This window comes from Geotrypetes seraphini, chromosome 16, assembly GCF_902459505.1.
Source record: "Geotrypetes seraphini chromosome 16, aGeoSer1.1, whole genome shotgun sequence".
Lineage (NCBI taxonomy): Eukaryota > Metazoa > Chordata > Amphibia > Gymnophiona > Dermophiidae > Geotrypetes > Geotrypetes seraphini.
In genome coordinates, this window is record NC_047099.1 from 18,731,639 (window position 1) to 18,748,430 (window position 16,792).

At 45.2% G+C, this 16,792-nt stretch overlaps 1 protein-coding gene across 12 annotated transcripts in view; it reads right to left on the reverse strand.

Moving 5' to 3' along the window:
- LOC117350768 (sodium/hydrogen exchanger 10-like) overlaps nt 1–16,792 on the reverse strand; it is a 753,575-nt gene that overhangs the window by 102,986 nt on the left and 633,797 nt on the right. The window lies entirely within an intron of this gene.

Sequence of the window (16,792 nt, forward strand, 5' to 3'; positions counted from 1 at the left end):
GCAGCAGTGTGCACCATATAGGGCAACCTCGAGGATGAGTATTCCCATGAAAGGAGGCACATTTCGAAGGTCTCGTAGAGGCTGGCACGACTGCACTCGATGCCTGGAATGCCTGAGACTCAGCTGGTGGCGTTACTGAGGTAACGCACCTAGGAAGGAAAGAAGAGACTTACCCAAGGATGGAACCCACGAGGCACAGCAGACGGGACCAGAGGAATTAGACGAGGCCACCACTGGGGATCGATGCCACGTCAGCTTGATTCCAATGAAGGAAAAAGGCCCGGCCGTTCTACTCACACATGGTGAACCAGTGAGAGGCTAGGGGAGAAAGAAAAACACAGCCGCAGCTAAATGAGGACTAGCGGCAGGGCCGAAGCCCAAGAAAGGCCCACCGGAGGAAAACCAACGGGAACACAACAAATAAAAGAAAAGAAAAGAAAGAAAACCGCGGTGCGAGAAGGCAAGTATGGCAGAATGGCAGAGCTGTAAAACAGGGCTTCTTGGCTCCACGGAAAAACAAGAACTGAAGCCACGCTGGGCGTGCCCTAACTCGGGCGGGAAGGCGCATGCACGGTACACTAGCAAGCTTGAAGATCTTCAAGCAAGTTTGCTTGCGAGAGTATCTGATCGGGGCTCCGTGGATGACGTCACCCACATATAGAGAATATGCTGCCTGCTTGTCCTGGGATAAAAGACGTTTGACAACTTTAGGTTGGGAAAGCCTCATTCACCCTGATTTCAATTATCCAACAGACAGACCTACCACAACTTCACTTTTTTCTTCCACAACAAAAGTTCCCCTCTATAAGCTGGAAAGCCTTCAAATATTTCTCAAGCAGGTAAAGTGGAAGGGTCTGACGCACAGGTAAAAGAGGTAAGAAAACACAAATACAGCCGGTCCAATAGATCTATCATGTGGCAAAACAAAGCAACAGACCAAACAAGATCTAAATGAAAGATCTTTATTAAAAGTACTCCAGATTTATTTTGGGCCAAAGTAGAAGTAAGGAAGAAGTAGGGAATTATAGTCCGGTAAGTCTGATTTCTGTGGTAAGCAAATTAATAGAAATACTTTTAAAACAGAATGGTGAAGTTTCTGGAATCTGGAGGACTACAAGATTGGAGGCAACATGGATTCACTAGAGGTAGGTCTTATCAGACAAATCTGATCAATTTCTTTGACTGGGTAACCATAGAATTGGATAGAGGGAGTGCACTAGATGTGGTGTATTTAGATTTTAGCAAAGCCTTTGACAGTGTTCAACACAGACATCTAATAAATAAACTGAGGGCCCTTGGGATGGGTCCCAATGTGACAGGCTGGGTCAAAAACTGGTTGAGTGGAAGGCGACAGAGGGTAGTGATCAATGGAGATCGTTTTGAGGAAAGGGATGTTACCAGTGGTATGTCTCAAAGTTCTGTTCTTGGGCCTGTTCTTTTTAACATTTTTATAAACAATATTGCTATTGGGCTCTGTCGGGTAAGATTTGCCTCTTTGCAAATGATACCAAAATCTCTAAGAGAGTAGACACCCAGGATGGTATGAATAACATGAAGAAAGACTTGGCGAAGCTTGAAGAATGGTCTTAAATATCGCAGCTAAAATTTAATGCTAAGATATGCTCTATTTGTATACTGCAAATACCTCACAGTTCTATGGGGTTAATATAAAAATAATTGTTTATTTATTTTCTATATTTCTATTCTGAATTATCCAAAGTCCTAGGCAGATTACAACAGACATATACAACATTAAAAGAAACAATAGGCAATGAACAGTTAATGATAATTAACAAAAACACTGAACCAAGATGGTTAAATAGTGGGTATACTCATGAAGACCCTATAGGCACAAAGGAAAAGAATAGTCGAGCTTTTTCTTGAAAGATCCAAAGCGGGACAATTTTTGGAGAGTTGAAGACATCGAGGGGATTTATCAAACTTCCAAATTGGAATGTCCACTGCTGGACATCCAACATCGTGGGACCATAATCAATAGTACATCCTTAAGAAACACAGCAATCGATTATGGCATAGCTATATGTCTAAAATATTGTCCAACAAACAAGCCTGTATTGTACATCTAAATCTATCCATTATATGACCCTTTACAGTACATATAAGTTTAGACATAGAGGACATCCATTATTCAACATACTGGATGTCTACTGGATGTGCTGATATCACTACTAGCATCATAAACGTGCTGTGCCTGTATATATAGCCCTGTACATGGACTCACTATCTTTGTGGGTGTTAGGAGTTTATAGGGGTGTGAGGATACCAGAAGACTGGAAGATAGTGAACGTAATACCAATCTTCAAAAAAGGATCAAGGGGAGAACCAGGAAACTATAGACCAGTGAGTCTCACATCGGTCCCTGGGAAAATGGTTGAGGCTTTGATTAAAGACAACATTGTACAGCATCTGGATAACCATGACCTGCTGAGAGGTAGTCAGCATGGCTTCAGGAAAGGGAAGTCATGCTTGACAAACTAACTTCAGTTTTTCGAGGGAGTGAACAAACAAGTCGATAGCGGAGAATCGGTTGACATAATATACTTGGACTTCCAGAAAGCATTTGACAAAGTACCTCATGCGAGACTTCTCAAAAAACTATAAAGTCATGGAATAGAAGGGGATATACTAAGATGGATAGGAAAATGGCTAGAAAACGGAAGACAGAGAGTGGGCATAAATGGGAAGTACTCAGACTGGAAGAAAGTAACTAGCGGTGTGCCTCAGGGCTCAGTTCTTGGGCCTATCTTATTCAATATCTTCGTAAATGACCTGGAAGAAGAAACGACCAGTGCTATCATCAAGTTTGCAGATGACACAAAACTATGCCGAGCAATCAGGTCACAAAAAGACAGCGAAGAACTCCAGAGAGATTTGAAGCAACTTGAGAGATGGGCAGAAAATTGGCAGATGAGTTTTAATGTAGAAAAATGCAAAGTGATGCACCTGGGCAGTAAAAACAAGGAGCATGGGTACAAACTGTTAGGTATAACATTGGGGAAGAGCGAACAAGAAAAAGACCTGGGAGTACTGATAGATAGAACCCTGAAGCCATCGGCTCAATGTGCAGCGGCGGCAAAGAAAGCTAACAGGATGTTAGGCATGATAAAGAAAGGAATCACGAGTAGATCAAGGGAGGTCATAATGCCGCTTTATAGAGCAATGGTCAGACCACACCTGGAATACTGTGTCCAACACTGGTCTCCATACCTGAAGAAGGATATAACACTACTGGAGAGGGTGCAGAGGAGAGCGACGAAGCTAGTAAAAGGTATGGAGAACTTGAGCTACAAAGAAAGCTGGGACTATTCACCCTTGAGAAGAGAAGACTGAGAGGGGATCTGATAGAGACTTTTAAATTGCTAAAAGGGATCGACATAATGGAGCAAGCTCACTCACCAGCAGGGGGAAAGGATGGTGAGCAAGAAACAGCGTTATTCACATTGGCAAATGTAACCCAGTCTCGGACCAGAGGTCATGGCCTGAAGCTGAGAGGGGACATGGCCAGGACAAACGTCAGAAAGTTCTGCTTCACACAGCGAGTGGTGAACGCCTGGAACTCTCTCCCGAAAGAGCTGGTGGAGGAAACCACCATTCTAGGATTTAAGGGAAAATTGGACGCACATCTTCTTGCAGAAGACATTGAGGGATATGAGTGACCATTGTATTCGCCAGGATGTGCCTGGCTGAGCCTCCGCGTGTGCAGATCGCCGGACTAGATGGACCCCAGGTCTGATCCGGTGCAGGCATTTCTTATGTTCTTATGTAGGAGTGGTGGTTTTGGAGGGAAAAAAACGAGTTCTGATTGAAGGAGTGACAGTGTGAGTGGTTGTGAGAGCGCCTATGTGAGTGATAGAGGTGTAGTAAGAAAGGGTGTGATTGTGAGAGTGAGTGCTCCCCCAGAGTGTCTGAGTGAGTGACAGCGAGTGAGTGAGTGAATCTGTGTGTGAGAGAGATGATGGGGAAAGGAGAGAGCTCAACTGCACCAGGACAGAGATGGAGTGCCTCATAGAGCACTTCCTCCAGTACCGGAGGCATCTCTTTAAGCACTATGGGCAGAGGTCCCCTCCATCGTGACTCCAACAAGGGCCTGGAGTCACTATCTGGGGTCCACTTAAGGCAGTTGTGACCCACCCCGCTTGGCAGCACAAACTTCTCCAAGGCGTGCTTCCAATAAGGGATAGCCCTACAGGAGGTACTTTGCTCAAAGTTGAAATCACTGCACTCAACTAGAATAACCCCAGCACACAGAATAGAGTACAACTTATTAGAACTGTTTGTACTTAGAAAAGATGTTTTTATTGTTCAGATCTCAAAAACAAAAAGCAAAACATGTACAAAAACAAACAAATGCAAACTTTCAACAAAAAGTGGTTTAGCACACTGCAGCAATACTCTGGGTCCCACACAAAACATAACATAGTAACATAGTAGATGACGGCAGATAAAGACCCAAATGGTCCATCCAATCTGCCCAACTGGATTCAATTTAAAAAAAAAAAATTCTTATTAGCTATTTCTGGGCAAGAATCCAAAGCTCTATCCAGTACTGTGCTTGGGTTCCAACTGCTGAAGTCTCAATCAAAGCTCACTTCAGCCATCTACATCCTCCCAGCCATTGAAGCCCTCCCCAGCCCATCCTCAACTAAAAGCCCATATACAGACACAAGCTTCACAGGCTTTTCTCAGGAGGATAGTTGCTACACCTTAGCCTTAGTTAGAGTCACAGCTGTTCCATAGTTTTTTTTCAAACACCCAAAAAGAAAAAAACAAGTTTGCAGTTGGATCTAATAGCAACAGAGAGGGGAAAAAACCCAACCCCCAAGCAGAATTAGCTCATAGTATGTATTCACAAACTTAGTCCAACTTTGTTCCAGTACCCAAAGAAAAAAGAGGGAAACACAAAAACTTCTGAAGGGAAAAAACCCCTTCCTCTTATACAGTTCAACCATCTTTTAACCAATTTGGGCACCAAAGCCTTATAGTTACTGGAAAAAAAAACCAGAATTAAGAAAGGAACAGAATTAAAAAAGGAACATCCAGCACCTATAGGATTTTCTCAATAGTGCACAGGTTACCTTCTATCTTCGACCCAAAAAACACACACCCAGATAAGTCCTTTTAGCACATAGCATACTTCTAAAGAACTGGAATAAACTGAGCTATGCTAGCAGATTTCTATTTGTTCTATGGGCTCACCTTTAGAGATTAGCTCCTCTGAAATTTCCCTAGCTTCTGATATATAAAACAGCTCTAGCTCTGGCTTTTGGATAGCTTCCTCCAGCTCTAGCATTTCACAATCCTCATCAGGTTTCAGCTGGGCTCTTCTGTCCTCTTTTTTCGTGAGACTGTTTTGGTTGTTGTCTCCTCTCTTTCTTCTCCTGTTTTGTGAGGAGCTCATCTTTATACCTAGAGAAACTCCGCTCAAACCTAGGTAGTTCTGGAATGGGCTATGGCTCTCTATGGCTATTCTGAAAATTGCTGCTAGTTTTCTTCGGTGTCAGGTCAAAAGCGCACCGGGACAAAGGCGCGAGCAGACAACTGAGCGCAGTGTGGAGGTGCGCGCTGAAGAAAAAGACTGTTTTTAGGGGCTACAACGGTACAGATTGCACCGCATTGTGGGGGCGTTGTGGGGGTTTGGGGGGTTGTAACCCCCCACATTTTACTGAAAACTTAACTTTTTCCCTGTTTTTAGGGAAAAAGTTACGTTTTCACTAAAATGTGGGGAGTTACAACCCCCCAAACCCCCCCACAACACCCCCACAACGTGGCATGATCTGTATAAAGTAAAGTGGGGGGGTTCCCCCCCACACCTCCCGTCGTAGCCCCTAAAAAAAGTCTTTTTCTTCGACACACGCCTCCGTCTTGCGCTCAGTTGTCGGCGCGCGCCTTTGTCTTCCGCGTTACTGACTATGAACCGTTTTCTTCAAAGGGAAATATACCTGAGCTTTCACTCTGGAAGGTTGTCGTGTGTAGTTTGTCCCTAGCCTGCTTTAAATGGCTGAAGGGTCTACCTTGCCAGTGGCTAGATCCTGGCATGCCTGAACTCGGATAGGCAGACTCATCTATTGGTGAAACATGGGCAAACCCAACTCCTGGTGAGCCTTTTTACCTGCTGGGCTATTACTTTTCCTGCTTTGCACTGGCAGCAATGCTGGAATTGTCACAGGAGACACATCCAGAGGAACCTCTATAGGTGAATGTCACCCCTTGCCCTCTATTATCAAAGTCAGGGTATCACTAATGATCTTCTGATATGAGGGGGGGCCCTAATTAAATTTGCCCCGCATGTACCCTGCCCCTGCAAATAGCTTCTTCCCAGTTGTCTAACACCACATTGGGATGGTTGCACAGCATCTCCTCATTGCAAAAGAGAAAATATGTGACCCGTCCCTGTCTCTTTGACATCACTGAGAAGGCACAGGGCAAAATAAGTCATGAACAATGTGTGAAGAGAAAAAAACCCCTCCATATATTTCAGGAAGTAGAATGTAAGTGTTCTGTGCCCTCATTAACCTGCATATGTTGTATAGCTGTATTTGATGGGAACCATTACAGCACATCATCATTTTCACATTGCAGCACCACCAGATCCTAAAATCTAAAATGATACCTATCTTCTGAAGGTGCCCCCCCATGTCACATGAACCACTGTACTGATAGTAATAATGCATGTGAAGCCAACAGAGCCCAACACCTGGCCCCATTCCCCACCAAATTGTGTCTTGCAGCAGCTTCAGGATATATCGGGATCTTAAATCCCTGATAGCAATAAAGGAGTGTCAATTTGAAAAACAGGGCCCTCATCTGGAAAACCAGATGCCTCATGCAGGAACGTAAGTGCCTATGCAGTAACCCTACATCTACCCTCATCCCCCACATCATGTGCAGTGTTCTTCAACCACCGGTTTGTGGACCGGTGCCGGTCCACAGAAATTTCCTGCTAGTCCACAGGGCCGGCACATGCATCGGGCTCCAAAGAGGGTATAGATAGAGGATTACTGCATTACATCTGCTGTCTGTTCAGAAAGGAATGCATTTGTTTCTTCTTCTCTGGGGTTGTACTGCATGCAGAGTCTTGCATCTTAGGGTTTATTTGTATATATTAGTACTTTTAGTTTTTGGTCCCGTATTTGCATGGGGTTATCTATATTCTGGTAGGAATGAATATTGAGAAGCATACAGTGTGCTTTGTGTAGTTTAATTTTGTGGTTAACCATTATGTGTTGTTAATATGATTATATTGTATATGTGTATATATGAAAAATTAATGGAAAAAATGGTATTACAATTAGTACTACTATGGGGGCATGGTCTGGGGCGGAGATTAGGTGGAGATGGGTGGGGTTTGGCATATGACTTAGCCCAGTGTTTTTCAACTGCCAGTCCACAAAATAATTATTTTATTTCTGCTGTTCCATGGGTGTCAAAAGGCTGAAGAATACTGGAATAGAGCATGTCAACAAGGTCAGCATGTCCTGAATGAACATGTTGTTCACTTCTTTCTATTGCTGACAGAGGTGAAATCAATAGCATTTGTTGCGTTAAGTCATTATTTGTTGCTAAGGAAAAGTACTAATGAAGTATGATTTACTGGAAACCACGTGACTTGAATAGAACCAATAGAATATTGCTGATGTATGCAATTTGTTAATGGATTGTAATTAGAAGATGTACCAACTACGCATGTTTAGTAATGAATTAATTGATGATGTCATTATCCCAATAAAATGGCCAGTCAGTTGTAAAGAGGGGAGTCTTTTGGCTATCCTCTTATCAATTTAGTAAGAGGTCAAAATGCTCTTCCAGGCCTTGAATATTAACTACACTTTTGTATTAGATTTCTTTTCTTTGATCTCCTCTGAGATAGAATTAAGAATTGAGGGGTGTGGCCTAGCCACATAGTTGTTTAGATCAAACAATAAGAGGGGTCTGTGGGGTGGGGGGGAGAGAGAGAGATTGTGTGTGGGTTTAGGTGAGGGCTTGTGCTGTAAATATATACAGATCTCCTGGTGGCAATCCTTCATGTGTGTCTTGCACTCCAACCAGTATGTATGGCAAAAAAAAGTCTGATTTAGGGGTGTGTGATGAGTTATAATTTTGAAAAGGCAGGGATACCACGAGTGTATCTGTGATTGTACAGTCCTTCATTCCTTTCCTTTGTGTTAGCTGATTTTGTAGTATAGTGATTAGAGCTGAGGTGTTACAGTGTCAAGATTTGGCGGGGAGGGGGTGTCAATACCCAGTGTTGGTGATTCATATTTTCTTTTAACCAATGAAATGGATGCTGGTCACATATATTGATCACAATTATATGTCTCTCCCATGTATTGTGCAAGGGAAAAGGGACTTCAGGGAACCATCCTGCACAAACCAAACTTTTGGTATTAATGGGCTGGGAACTACTGCTTCAGATCTCATTCCTTAATCAAATCATTTTGATAATCCCTGCTATCTCCCAATACCTGCCAAAGAGTGTAGGACAGTTCTCTGAAGCCTGTTTTCCCTTGCACAATGCACGGGATATATATATATGACTTCTAGGCGGTTCACATTGAAAGAAGGCTGGACAATCAGCGAATTACAGAATGCAAGAAGAGAAATGTTACATAAGAAATAGGAGTTACATGAGAAATTACATCAGGTTTGCAAAGGGGAAATATCATAGTGAGTGAAGGCCATCAAATTGAATGGTTTTCCTATTTAATTACCCCTCCTTGAAATCTTATCAATACAAAAAGTTTCTAGATAGAATGTTATCATTCCAGGCAGCTAGGCTGAACACATGGCTTGGAAAACCCATACTTGAGGCCACTACATACGCAGACTTTAGAAAATCCCTGAAAACTCGATTGTTTAACAAATTCTAAATTCCCATACCCAACTCTTCCTCGCCACGACCCTCTTCCACACCTCACCCTCCAATCCATGATCCAAAACTAACTTATACTTTCCACCTTGAGTCTCATGTACTGACATAATGTATCTTTATTGTAACCCACCTGTATCTCATGCACTGACCACTTGTATTGTAATCCACTTGCATCCCATGTACTGACAAAATGTATTTTTACTGTAACCCACTTGTATCCCATGTACTGACAAAATGTATCTTTATTGTAAACCACTTGCATCCCATGTACTGACAAAATGTATCTTTACTGTAAACCGCTTCAAACTTCACGGTATAGCAGTATATAAGAAATAAATTATTATTAATTGATTTTCGGAATGCGCCATAAGTTTGCCTGGCTCTATTTATGTAGTTTTCCAGCTAGGATTGCTGTCTGCTTGCTTGGAACATGAAGGTTCTGTCCAGAAAGGATTTGTATTTGCACCCTGTGATCTTTGGGTATGTAAAGATGTTTCAGTTTCTGGCTGTTCATGTGGGGTTGTGTAGCATGAAGTGTGGTAGCAGGAAGGAAGGTGCTAGTCCCCAGACCTGTTTGAAACAGATACATGCAAACTTGAACAGTATTTGTGCCTCCATTGGCAACCAGTGCAATTTTTTGTAGTAGGGGCTAATATGGTCTTTTTTCCTCAGTCCGAAGATCAAGCGAACTGCAATGTTTTGCACTATTCTTAATTTTTGTACTTTTTGGGGGGGATTCCCAGGTAGACGATGTTGCAGTAGTCCAGGATAGATAGGATCAGCGACTGCACCAGTAATCTAAAGGATGTTGTTTCAAAGTATTTTTTAATAGTCCTTAGTTTCCACAGCGTGTAAAAGCATTTCTTCACCAGTAAGTTTGTGTGGTCAGCCATGGTTAAGTGTGTATCTATTATGACACCCAGTATTTTTATGGTTTTGGAGATTGGGTATTCGTGGTTGTTTACTTTTAACGATGTTCTGGTTATTTTGTCACTGGGGCTTTCCAAAATGACTTTTGTCTTTTCTGTGTTTAGTTTCAGTTTGAAGTTGATAGTCCATTTTTCGATTTCTATCATTGTGTGTGAGAGGTTGTCTATAATTTCATTTGTGATGTCATTTAAGGGGATTAGGATGGATATACCGTCTGCATATATGTAATGCTTTAAATTTAATTTTTGTAGTAGATTACCTAAGGATGCAATGTAGATGTTGAACAGTGTGGGTAATAGTGGGGAGCCTTGGGGCACCCCCAATGTGTTTATCCATGGGTTGGAGTAATTTCCATTGCTGGCTACTCGATAGTATCTGTTTGTTAGGAATTCTTGGAACCATTTCTTTACCTTTCCCGAGAGCCCCATTGCATCTAGGCAAAGTAGCATGATTTCGTGGTCTACTAGGTCGAACGCACTGCTCAGGTCTAGTTGCAGAATCAGAGCACTTTTGCCTTTGCTGAAAAGATCATAGAGGTGGTTTAGTATGGAAGCTATGACTGTTTCTGTGCTGTATCCTTTCCTGAAATCTGATTGGTGTTGCTGAGATTGTTAAATTTGTCTAGGTAGTTTACTAGTTGTAGGTTGACCAATCCTTCCTGTAGTTTTGTGAATAGAGGGACTCTTGCTATGGGTCTGTAGTTGGATGTCAGTGCTGTTGAGATTTTCTGATCTTTGGGGATAGGTGTAATCAGTATGTGTCCCATATCCTCGTTCAATCCCGCTGGTCGGGGGGTACCGGTTCCACAGCCCGAAGACTCAGCAAGGCCCTGGCTTCCGAGAGAAGAAGGGGAAGAAGCGTCCGGTTGGAAGGACACGCGCCGGGCGGACTGTCCGGCGGAATATCCCTGAAGTTGAGGGAGTAACCCTCCGAGATGACTCGGAGAACCCAGGCATCGGTGGTGATGAGAGTCCAGGCGGGGTAGAAAGCCCACAACCGACCCCCGGCTGGCAGCGGGGTCGACGAAAGTGCGGAGGGGGCCCGCCCCCATCCGCTCAGAGCGTCAAAAAGACGGCGCAGGCTTAGACGCCCCTTGCGTCTGAGGCTTCTGCTGGTGAGCTCTGGCCTGCTGAGGAAGTCGCCTTGGTGGAGGCCGGGAGAACACCGGCGTGGACTTCTGCGGATACCGCCGCGGTGGAGGGCGGTACGGCTTTGGAGTCGACGGTTTCGCCTTAGGGCGCACAAGGGAGGCGAAGGAGCGCTCATGTTCGGAGAGGCGTTTAGTAGCCGCCTCCAGAGACTCGTCGCAAAGCTCCGAGTCCACACAGGGCAGATTTGCCAGGCGCTCCTGCAGATTTGGGTCCATGTCTACAATGCGCAGCCACGCTAGGCAGCGCATAGCTACCGCAAATGCGGAGACCCGAGACGTCAACTCAAAGGCGTCGTAGACGGCGTGGAATAGAAAAAGGAGGACAGGTAGTAGCAGAATTTATGTGAGTAGTAGTTGTTGGCAGTAACAGGCTATACTTACAGGTTATATTTGCAGGTTATACGGGGGCAGCAACTGGCTATGCTTGTAGTCTGTATATGCAGTAACAGGTTGGACTTGCGGGCTATACATGCGGGTTATGGTTGCGGGCTATACATGCGGAAACAGGCTATACATGTGGTAACATGAAGTGAACAGGCTAAATCTGTATATGCAGTAACAGGCTGAACATGCGGACTATATATGCAGGTTATAGTTGCGGGCTATACATGCAGAAACAGGCTAAGCATGCAGGCTATACTTGTAGACTATACAGACAGCATCTGGCTATCCTTTTAGTGTTAGTAAGGAGTACTTATCGTGTGGTCTGGGTTTCAGTCGTTTCGCACAGTCATTTCGCAAAGGCGCGTGCTAAGGCGCATGCGCCGAATGGCTGCACGCCGTTCCCTCAGTTCAATTTCAGTGTTCCCGCCGACCGGGAGGGGTGGAGCTGGCTCACACGCCCGGCTGGGGGGGGGCAGTTTCGATGGAGGCTCCATGGAGGAGCCGGCCCTGATTGCAGAACGCTGCCGATTGCAGGTGGGGGGGGGCCCGAAGCGAGGCTCTGTAGATGTTGCTGAACGCTGCCGACTGCAGGTTCAGTTGTGGGGGAGCTGTTCCCTCGGTTCAATTTGAGTGTTCCTGCCAATTGGGAGGGGCGGAGCTGGCTCACACGCCTGGCTGAGGGAGGAAGTTTCGATGGAGGCTCCGTGGATTCGATTGAGGTCAGCAGGATTAGACTCACTGCTACAATGACCTGAAGCCCAAAGGAGAAAAACTTACCAAAAGATGATCACCGACGGTGCGGACTGGAGAATCGGTGCAGGAAGTACGCTGGGTACCGGATCACCGGCGTCAACTGGTGCCAGATTCCTGGTGGTGTCGACGGGAAACTGATTCTGTAGAATACACATGAAAATGCGCTGAGGAGGAAAAAAGCAAGGGAAGAAAAAACCGGCAAGGCTGAGGGCCCGACATTGCTAAAATAACAGAAGGATGTCGGTGAAGACAAGTTCCACCACAAAACAACCGCGTGGAGGAAGATTGGGAAAGAAAAACCAGCCCGGCACAAGAGCCATGCAGAGGGGAGAAAATAAAATAGAGATCCATAAGGCCCCACAAGGCCAAACCGACAACGGTAAAGAAAAAATAAATAATAATAATAATAATAACTTTATTTTTGTATACCGCAATACCACAAAACAGTTCAGAGCGGTTTACAGGTTATGAGACTGTACATTTACAGCGAAGTTACAGTATATCAGAAAACAGTTCAGATCAAATTATGCAATGCAGGTGCAGAGAGTAATTAACAATTGTATGGTATAAACCAGTGAACAATTACAAAATGATCCAATAATTGTTGCATGGGGGGTGCAACCGGGGAGGGGAAGGGTAGGGAGGGAGGCGAGGTTGGGATTATTAGTTTGGGTAGGGGGGCGGGGGTTAGAGGAATTTATCAAAGAGGTATGTTTTGAGAGATTTCCTGAAGGATTGATAAGTTGGGGCAAGAGAGATGAGAGTGGACAAGCAGTCATTCCATTTGCCAGTTTGGAAAGAGAGAGTCTTGTCGAAGAATCTTTTGTAGATGCATCCTTTTGGGGAGGGGTAGGCAAACAGGTGGGCATTGCGTGTACGGTTAGAGCCTGGGAAGGCGAAGTGGCGTGACAGATATATCGGGGCTGAGCCAGTTAGGGTTTTGAAGCAGAGGCAGACGAATTTGAAGATGATCCTTGCTTCGAACGGTAGCCAGTGAAGTTTTCTATAGAAAGGGCTGATATGGTCTGACTTTTTGAGCCCGTAGATGAGGCGGACGGCGGTGTTCTGGATGAGTCGTAGTCGTTTAATGGTTTTCTTGTAAGAGCCCAGATATATGATGTTGCAGTAATCCAGGGAGTTTAGGATTAGGGATTGGACCAGCAAACTGAAGGTGGGGAAATCAAAGTAATGTTTGATGGAACGGAGTTTCCAAAGGGTGGAAAAGCATTTTTTGACCTGGGTATTAGTGTGATCTTCTAAAGTGAGGCATCGGTCCAAGATGTCTCCGAGGATTTTTATCGTGGAGTTGATTGGATACGTTAAGCCATTAAGTTGCAGGGTGGTGGACGATAGTTTGTGGTTGGGACTTGCAAGGAAGAACTTAGTTTTTTCTGGGTTAAGTTTCAGTTTGAAGCGTGTGGTCCAGTTTTCTACCATGGTGAGGACAGTTGAGATGTATTGTTCTGTCTCATGTGACAGTGAGGTGATGGGTATGATGATTGTAATGTCATCTGCGTAAATATAGGATTTCAGGTTACGGTTCGATAACATGTGTCCCAGTGATGCCATGTAGATATTGAATAGTGACGGAGATAGGGGGGAGCCTTGGGGGACTCCGCAGGGGTTGCTCCATGTATGGGAGAAGGTTCCGTCCTTATGGACTTGGTAGATTCGGTTTTTTAGGAAGCCTGTGAGCCAGGTTAGTACTTGTCCGGAAATGCCAATGGAGTCGAGGCAACTAATCAGAATGTCATGGTCTACTAGGTCGAAGGCACTGCTGAGATCAAGCTGGAGTAACAGTGCGCTGTTTCCCAGTGAGAATAGTTGGAGGAGGTGATTGGTTAGTGAGGCTAGAATGGTTTCCGTACTGTAATTCGTGCGGAATCCAGACTAGGAGTCGTGCAGGATGTTAAATTTCTCTAGGTATGACGTGAGATTGTAATTGACAAGTCCTTCCATGATTTTTAGGAAGAGAGGAATATTGGCGATGGGTCTGTAGTTGGAGGTTACAGAGGGGGATTCTTTGGGGTTTTTGATTATTGGAGATACGAGGATGTGTCCAAGTTCCAGTGGGAAGTGGCCGGTTGACATGCACAGGGTGATCCAATTGAAGAGTTCCGCTTTGAAGGGGAGGGGGGCAGTTTTCATGATGGATGGAGGGCAGTTATCTAGTAGACAGTTGGATTTGGAATATTTTGAGTATAGCTTGAGGAATAGGTTCCAGTCTGGGTTTTTGAAGTGAGACCAGGTCATGTCAGCCGGTGAGCCATCATTTTCTAGAGAGGGTGGATGGATATATGGGTAAGTGCTAGTTGTTGAGAGCGTTGTTTTCAAGTTGAGAATTTTGTTGGCGAAGTAGTCCGCTAGGTTTGTTGGGGAGGGAGGTAGATCGGTGGGGGAGCTTTTATGTGGGGCGGTGTCAAATAAGGAGTTAACTAGTCTGAAGAGTTTATTGGTGTTTAGGGATGGGGTGTTGATAAATTGGGAGTAGTGCTTGTGGCGCTTTTCTTTGATCATTTTTTTGTATTCTGTAACTTTAATTCGCCATGAGTGTCTGTCAGTGTTTGTGCCTGATTTGCACCAGGTTCTTTCCAGTTTGCGTACTTCACGTTTGAGGGCAAGTAGATCTGCATCAAACCATTTGGCAGAGGAGTGGTGTTTTGTCTTGCAAAGTTTCAGTGGAGCAATGTCGTTTAGGGTCTTATTGCTGAAATTGTTCCAGTCTGAGATAAAATTAGGGTCAGGGTCTGGGATGGATGTTGGGTTGTAGTGGGACCAGAATTCTTCTGGGTTAAGTAGGCCTCTAGACCATTTTGTTTTTTCTTTGTGGATGGTTCTTGGTTGTTTTTTGGTTTGTTTTTTAAGCCAGTGTAATTTGAAATTGCAACGGAGGTGGTCAGACCAGGGGGTGGTGGACCAGTTTATTTCTTTGAGGGAAATGCTGGGGGTTGAAGGGGTATTGGGGAGGAAAGAGATCAGATCTAGGTGATGGCCTTTGTCATGGGTTTTTGTAGGGGGTGGTTTAGAGAAACCTAGGGATGTTAGGAAGGAGAGGAGGTCGGCCACGTTGGAATTCTCTTCCTGTTCAAGGTGTAGATTGACGTCGCCTGCGAGAAGATTGTGAGTGCCCGAGACGGAATTTGTGAGGAGGTATTCATAGAAATCTTCTTTAACTTGGTTCCATTTGCTGGGGGGGGTGTAGAATAGAGTAACAGTTAGGTTGTCTTTACAGTCAGCTTTGGAGATTTTGCAGGAGAGGATTTCCAGGGCGTTGGTCAATTTAGAATCGAGGATTTGGAACTGGAAGTGGTCGCGGAGGATTATTGCTAGGCCGCCTCCTCTTCTAAAGTTTCTTGATAATGGAATGATTTTGTAGTTTAGAGGGAGTAGGTCTCTGATGATGGTGTCCTGGTCGGAGATTAGCCATGTTTCGGTGAGGAGTAGGATGTCGAGGTGGGTTTCTTCTAGCCAATCCTTGATCAGTTGGGCTTTGTTTCTAGCCGAGCGGATGTTCAGATAGGCACCCGAAATTGTTAGGTGTTCCGGGGGAGTGATGGACTGTGTACTTGGTAGATTTTTTAGGAGCCTGTTTCTTTTTTGTGTTGGTCTAGGTCTAGAAGAGTGTCGGGTGGAGTTGATTACGGTGATCGGAAATGGGCCTGATTCCTTGTAGTCGTGGAGGGTATTGGAGGGGAGAAGTGGTTTATCTGGTTTGATGGTTCTGTTCCAGGTGAGGTAGGTGGGGATGGGTTCGAATGCTAAGGTTCTGGTGATCCAATTTCTCATGCTGAGTAGATAGAGAAGGAGGAGAGTTAGCAGTTTTCCTGTGAACTTAGGCATGTTGGGCCTTGCAGAATTTGGATGGAGGGAGATGAAGGGTTGGGTTGGGGTTGGAGGGGAGGATTAGTGGAGCTGGGGTGAGTTGAGGTAGATGTAAGGAGTTGGGGGAGATTGATTCTGCACTAGCTGGTAGGAGAGCATCGGAGGTTGATGGGTCTAGCTGGTGGAGGGATGGTCCAGTGATGGAGTAGTCAAGATTTCTGAGACTTCAGTTGGTTTGGGAGGAGTCAGTGCTGGAGTGAGAGTGGGTTGTCTCTGGTCAGGTAAGACAGTGAAGAGTTGTTTACGATGGTTAGGGCATGCGATTGGGGCATGCAGTTGGGAAGTTGAAGTCATGCAGGGGGGAGAGTGATTGTCAAAGCATGCAGATTGGTGAGAGGAGGTAGTCATGCAAATACTCAGCTGCTAGGCCGGTCTGGAATATCCCGGTCAGGTTGGAAATTTGAAGCAATCGTCGGTACGAGGTTGTCTGGTCAGGTTTTGAGGAGTCAGTTCTGGAGAGCTGGATGAGGGTGGTGTAGGATGGAGAGGTAGCTTTGGGCTCCGCTTGGCCGCTTCGCAAAGGCGCGTGCTAAGGGCAAGGTACGCGCCTTTGCCGTGCGCCTTCGCCGGCGCGCCGAACGGCGACGCGCCGTTGAGGGAAGTTTTTAAGATCTCCCGGCAGTTTTGGGGGGCGGAGCAAGCTCACACGCCCAGCCCAGCAGTAAGATGTTGTTCGGGAGAGGCAGGAGGAGGCGATGTCGGCGGGCCCTCTTCAGGAGCAGGGCAGGCAGTCTCGGCGGGTGCGAGGTAGGGCAGCAGGGCTGCAAAAAATGGCTCCACGCGCCATTGAGGGAAGTTTTTAA